Raw genomic sequence first — 6,176 nt, forward strand, 5'->3', positions numbered from 1 at the left:
ATGGAGAGGTTCTGGTTCAGTTTAAGTTTGATTCAGAATGGCAGTAACATTGCAGTACCTTATGTTTCACCTAATCAGTTACAACACGTTATGTAATCTGGCCCTGTATCATATTTCTGCACATTATACCGATGGATTAGTAGCCCTGTATGACTGTACTTGTTCTACAACAATACTTGGTACAGACCAAACTGATGTGTCATTATGTTCTCTTAAATACACTAGAAAATGACATGCAGTTATGTTCAGAAATCTGTCATAGCGTCGGATGCGGCGCGTGCTTCCAGAGTACGGTGCAAGGACAAGAAGCTCTGCAGCGCGGCCGGCGCCAGGGTCGTCATCACCGACCGCGCCAGGACCAAGTCGAACCGCACGGACCTCGTGCTGAGCAGCCCGGCGTTCGCCGCCATGGCCCGCCCCGGCGTGGCCAAGCGGCTCGCCAGGCTCCGCGCCGTCGACGTCGAGTACAAGAGGTAAAGTAAAAATCCCTTCTTCTCCTTTTTTCACCAATCGCTTCTTTTTTTACCCCGTTCACCGCCGGCAGCTGTACGAAAAAAAATCCAAATAGTCGCCGCAGAACGTGCCGTCGTAAGTACAGGACACGGTTTGTCTTTAGGGGTAGCTGCTCCTAGGACTTGGACTTGGAAAATCTAGGCTCAAATTAATTCGTCGGCGCTGCGCATGTGCAGGGGTGCCGTGCGAGCACGAGGGGAAGAACCTCGCGGTGAGGGTGGAGGACACCAGCCGCGCGCCCAACCAGCTCGCCGTCAGGTTCCTCTACCAGGGCGGCCAGACCGACATCGTCGCCGTCGACGTCGCGCAGGTAAACACAAGAAACACTCACCTTTCTCCCATAAATCGATCAATTTGTAGAGTCTCGTTCTGACAGACGAGTGTCCACATGTGTATATCGCCTATCGGTGCTTGTTACTGAATCTAATTTGTGATGATCCAGGTTGGTTCGTCGAACTGGAAGTTCATGACACGGGACCACGGCCCGGCGTGGAGCACGAGCATGGCGCCGCCGGGGCCGCTGCAGTTCAGGGTCGTCGTCACCGGCGGGTACGACGGGAAGTGGAGTCTGGGCCGACAAGGAGGTGCTGCCTCGCCGGTGGCGCGCCGGCGAGGTCTACGACACCGGGGTACAGATCACGGACATCGCGCAAGAGGGCTGCTTTCCTTGCGACACGCAGGAGTGGAGGTGAAAGTGCGAGCCGAGTAAACAAACTTGTGCAACAGAGCCAAAGAAGAAGCTGCCTCCTCGTTTTGGCTGGGGTTTCAGCGCACGACCACAACACTAGCAGAGATTAGTTTACTGACTATAGGGTCCTGAATCCTGACCCCTCGGCAACTTCTGCTGCTGAATTTTTCCCTCTTCTTTTCCTTTTGATCTTTCCCCGACTCTTCTGTACATATACACCTGAGCTGATGACGTGAGGATAAGTGAAATTAGTTAGCATAGCATCCCCGTGTCTAAAGATGTTATAGCGAGGATCTAACTTCGCTCTGCTTGAACACATCTGAATATCTGCTACTACTGACGACGGCTAAAGTTAGCGTTGCAAGTCGCCCGTGACGCTGGTGTCAAACGGCTCCATGCTGCCACGTGTGCTCTGTCGCCGGAATGTTTTGCTCGAAAACTATGGTTTGATGTGCCGCGCCCAAGTCAGTTGTGCCCAATCCTTAGGGCTCCTTTGATTAATCTCGTGTAGAAATTATGCGAATTTAGATCTTATACGAAAATTTCTATACATGTTGTTTGATTCATATATGACATGTCATTAGTAAATAATTCTATAGTAATCTTGTAGCCTAAATTTTGTAAGAAAAAATATTTGGTCATGACTTCGTGAAAAAATCTTCTCAATGCAATCAAACACATTCCATCTTCCATATGATTCAATTAGGCGGGACATCTCAATCCTACGATTTTTCTATTCTATACTTATTCGTGTGCTATGAATCAAAGGAGTCCTTAGCCTCCAGCTTCAGCTCACTCAAGGCCATTACTGTACTTCCATCTAGCTCAGTTTCATCACATTACAGGGCACAATCAACCCATCAGCTACACTGGATGCGCTAGTGCTTGTATTTGCTTATAATTGTTCCTTACTTGCACCACTGTGCGTTCGATTTATGCAGAAAGGTGATGATAAACTCTTGTTGCTTGTATTGTGGCAATTAAAATGTTTGACTATAATGAAAGCACATTTTATTTAAAAAATGCCTCCCACCACCTATGCTTTTGGATAATGGATGATACGGTTGCCATGGATCAGGAACATTTGTGATGATATGACACATACTTTGGTCCATTCAAATGCCTAAACTTTGGAAGAAACCAGATTTGAAAGGTTTGAAAACATGGATTTTAAAAGTTATTGAAATGTTCTCAATCTGAATATAGAATGTTTGAAACATTTTTCTTTGATATCTTAGGAAAAACCTCGAGCCCAACAATTATTGTTGTATGTAACATCGCTTCCCAGCATTTTACGCATGGTGTGTAGAAGTTGAGAAAATATGGTGTAACATTGTGAACGTGCAATGTAGGAAAAAGCAACAACATAGAAAAATGATTCCATTTGTTTCCAACAAAACGTTGGTAAAGTGTGCCATCATTTGTAACAAAAAACCCCAACTTATCCAACTTATATGCTCAACGCATCAACATGTAGAAACAAGTTCACAGCGCTGGTGAAACCCCTGCGGTATACAATAAACACGATAGACACTTGTAACTTGATTAAAACAACATATACAAAACATGAAAATATCACCAACCTCTATCATCGACCGCCGAGTATTGCTATCATGGTCTTTGACTAATCAGCGACGACAGAGCTGGTTCACCTGAGCCCCGAAGTGATTGGACCGCATGTCGTGGATATTCTCCTCCTACTCCAATGAAAGCTATGGGATGGGCTGGTGTCACCGGATTGGGCATTGCTGCATTAGTGGCGGTCGTGCGAGTTGTGTCAGGAGCCCGCGCGGTCGAGCGCCGTTCAACCTCTCCTTTCTGCGCCGCGACATCGGCGTATTCTCACGGTGGTGTCGGTGCGAGGAGGGGTCAGCGGCCATGCTTTCCACGGGAGATGACGATCCCCTATTGATCCTACTAGATTAGCTGCTCCTCTGGCCATCTTGCTCTGCTCCACATTCTCCTCCATGTGGTTGGACATGGGGAGGCCACAAAGCTCGTCGCCATGTGTGAAGCGTGAGGATAAGCTTCGATTTCAGGTTCTCCTCTAAGTTGACCCTAGAGAAGACGATATATCATGGGGATGGTTCATGAATCTAACGTCGATGTGCCATCGACAAGATGAATTCGTAAGCGGAAGCTACGGTGAGACCGGTGCTTAAAAATGCATGTTGATGATTTATTTATTTTAATGTTGTACATATATTTTTCTGACACATTTAAACTCGTGACTTTTCCTACGAACACACGAGCGTGATGGTTGACGGACAATTTGTAGGCAATTGCGGCGTTCATGCTGTATAGCATTAGGGTAATTATTTCTGCGAGAATCTACTGCATAAACATATTTTTTAATTAAATAAATGTTTCCAAAATGCTGCTACCGTTCTTTTATGTTGTTTAGCCACCTCTTTAGATAAAAAATACAGCTAAGGATGTTAAATAATTTAAAAATGCTATACACTGGTGTTTAGCCATGTACAATAGTTTGACAGGCCAGCTTTGGTATTTTAGTAATCCAATGGTGGGCCAGGGCCCAACTTTCCGGAAGGAGTCCGCTATATTTCTCGCACCTTATCCCATCCGGGACCCTGAAAACCCTAGCTCTCTTCCTCGCCCGAGCCGCCACCCGTCGAACCCTGAAACCCTGGCCTTCTCTCTCGACCCTTCGCGGCGGAGACGGCAGCCATGGCGGAGTACGACCTGACGGCGCGCATGGTGGCGCACATGGACCGCCACCTGGCGTCGCTCCTCGGTTCCTCCAGGAGCTCAAGGTCTACGCGGACGCGCAGATCCTGCAGGGCAAGATCTCGCTCCTCAGCGGCACCAACATGGTCGACTACGCCATGGACATCCACAGAGTCGCTCCACGGCACCGACGACGTGCCCGCCGACATGGTCGCGCCGCTCCGGAGTCGTCGAGCGGCTCCGGTCCCTACAGGACGCCGTCAAGCCCATCGTCGACTTCCTCTCCAGCCGCAGCTCGTGCAGGAGCTCCCGCGCCGACAAGCAGTACAACCTCCACGTCCTCCAGGAGGCGCCACCAGATCGGGCCCGACAGATCGAGGCCCCTGTACCAGTACGCCAAGTTCCAGTTCGAGTGCGGGATGTACTCGGAGGCCGCCGACTTCCTCGCCCAGTACCGCGCTCTCTGCGGACAGCGAGCGGAGCCTCAGGCGCTCTGGGGAAGCTGGCGGCGGAAATTCTCATGCAGAACTGGGATGTTGCGCTGGAGGAGCCTGAACCGGCTCAAGGAGATCATCGACGCGAACAGCTCTTCGGCCTCGCCTGTGAACCAGCTCCACTGGCAAGGATTTGGCGCTGATGCTGTTCGGAGCCTCTTCGCTCTTTCTTCTGCCACGAGAGATGGCAGGAACGGGATCATCGGCCTCTCCTGCCGAGGACCATGGGCCTTCAGCGCCTGTCCGGACTAACTGCCCCCATCTCCCCACCAGAGTGCCCTGTGCTGCAGCAGTTGTTCGTAGAACAAAGGGAGGAGGAACATGCTGAAAGAAGCTGGTCAGGTCATCCCGGCAGGGGCAACGGGCTACAGGGATCCCATCGCACTGAGCTACTCGGTACGCCTCTATGTGAAGTATGACTTTGATGGTGCGCGGCTGAGCTCATCGCCAGTCGCGAGCAAGTTATGCTGAATGGTCCTTTCCTGGGAAAGCGCATCCAAGAAGCTCCATCACTGTTCCTCTGAGGGCTGAGTTCTCTGAGAATGCCCGCCTGCTCATCTTCGAGAACTATTGCCGGTTCGCATCAGTGCATCGATATCAGCGTGCTTGCTTGCCCGGAGAAGATGAACGCGGTACCTACGATGAAGCCGGGCTCTGGATAATGAGCCTGGTCAAAGAGTTCCAAGCTGGATGCCAAGGTCGAGTTCCGTCAAGGGCACTCGTCGCGACGGTGACCAACCGTGTTAATGTCCATGAGCAGATGATCGAGAGCATGAAGAACCTCAACGCCAGGACTTACGTGCTGGCAAGAGAGCCTCTGCTTGACCTAGGTCATCCACCTGCACAGGAGGCTGCTCGTTGATACCTTCAGTTCTGCACCTTCGATTCTGCAAGAGTAACTCTGCGAGGTTGTGCTGTTTGTCCAGCGACATGGCTTTTGCTAGTATTTGAATTCTCTGCTGATGGTAATTTGCAGTTTGCCACAGCAACAAATGCTGACGTTTTTTTAAGGTGTTGTACTTGGATTTCTGTTGCTCAGGTTAATCCTTGTATGTCGATGTCTATTACATTTCCTTGCTGTCGTGTCTGCATTGCTGTTATGCGCATGTTTCCACAATTCTCTGTTGCCTCGGACTCCCTGTTTCTGTACTCACTTTTGCTCTTAACAATTCTATGCTGAGGTTACACACTGTCAGCATTAGAAAAGCCCATAGAAGGTGCATACGGTAGGATTTAGGTGCGCATGTTTCACAATTCTCTGCTTGTCCTGGACTCCCTGTTTTGTAGGCACTTTGTCTTACAATTCTGTGCTAGGCTGCACACTTCAACACTTTAGAAGCCCATAGAGGTGCATATGGTAGGGATTTGTAGTGCGCATGTTTCACTTTCTCTGTTGTCCTGAACTCCCTGTTTTGTAGTCACTTTTCTCCTGAACAATTTTTTGTGTTAGGTTACACACTTCAACTTACTTTTAGAATCCCAAAGAGGTGCATATGGTAGGACTGCTGGTTGGGCACATCATGTTAGAGAATCGACCTCCTTATCTTATCAAGGCCTAGCCATTTGGCCATGTCGTGCGTATGATTAAGCACTGGTTCCTCTTAAAGCTTGAGTTCTTACCCATCGGCATATCTCAAGCTTTTCTCTGATGAATGTTCGATTGGTTTTCTTCTCTGGCTGCTTCTGTATATATTCCATTCCTTGCTATAGGCTACCTGCATTCCCTTTTTATCTATAGGGTATTGGGATTTTATCCTTTTACTTTAGCTGAAAGATCACTGCGTAGATTCCCT

The 6,176-nt window shown here is 49.1% G+C and overlaps 2 pseudogenes; both read left to right on the forward strand.

Moving 5' to 3' along the window:
- On the forward strand, nt 1–1,232 carry LOC124694533 (annotated as a pseudogene).
- Nucleotides 1,233–3,889: 2,657 nt separating this feature from the next.
- Nucleotides 3,890–5,278, forward strand: LOC124698946 (annotated as a pseudogene).
- Nucleotides 5,279–6,176: the final 898 nt, after the last annotated feature.

This window comes from Lolium rigidum, chromosome 3 (assembly GCF_022539505.1).
Source record: "Lolium rigidum isolate FL_2022 chromosome 3, APGP_CSIRO_Lrig_0.1, whole genome shotgun sequence".
Lineage (NCBI taxonomy): Eukaryota > Viridiplantae > Streptophyta > Magnoliopsida > Poales > Poaceae > Lolium > Lolium rigidum.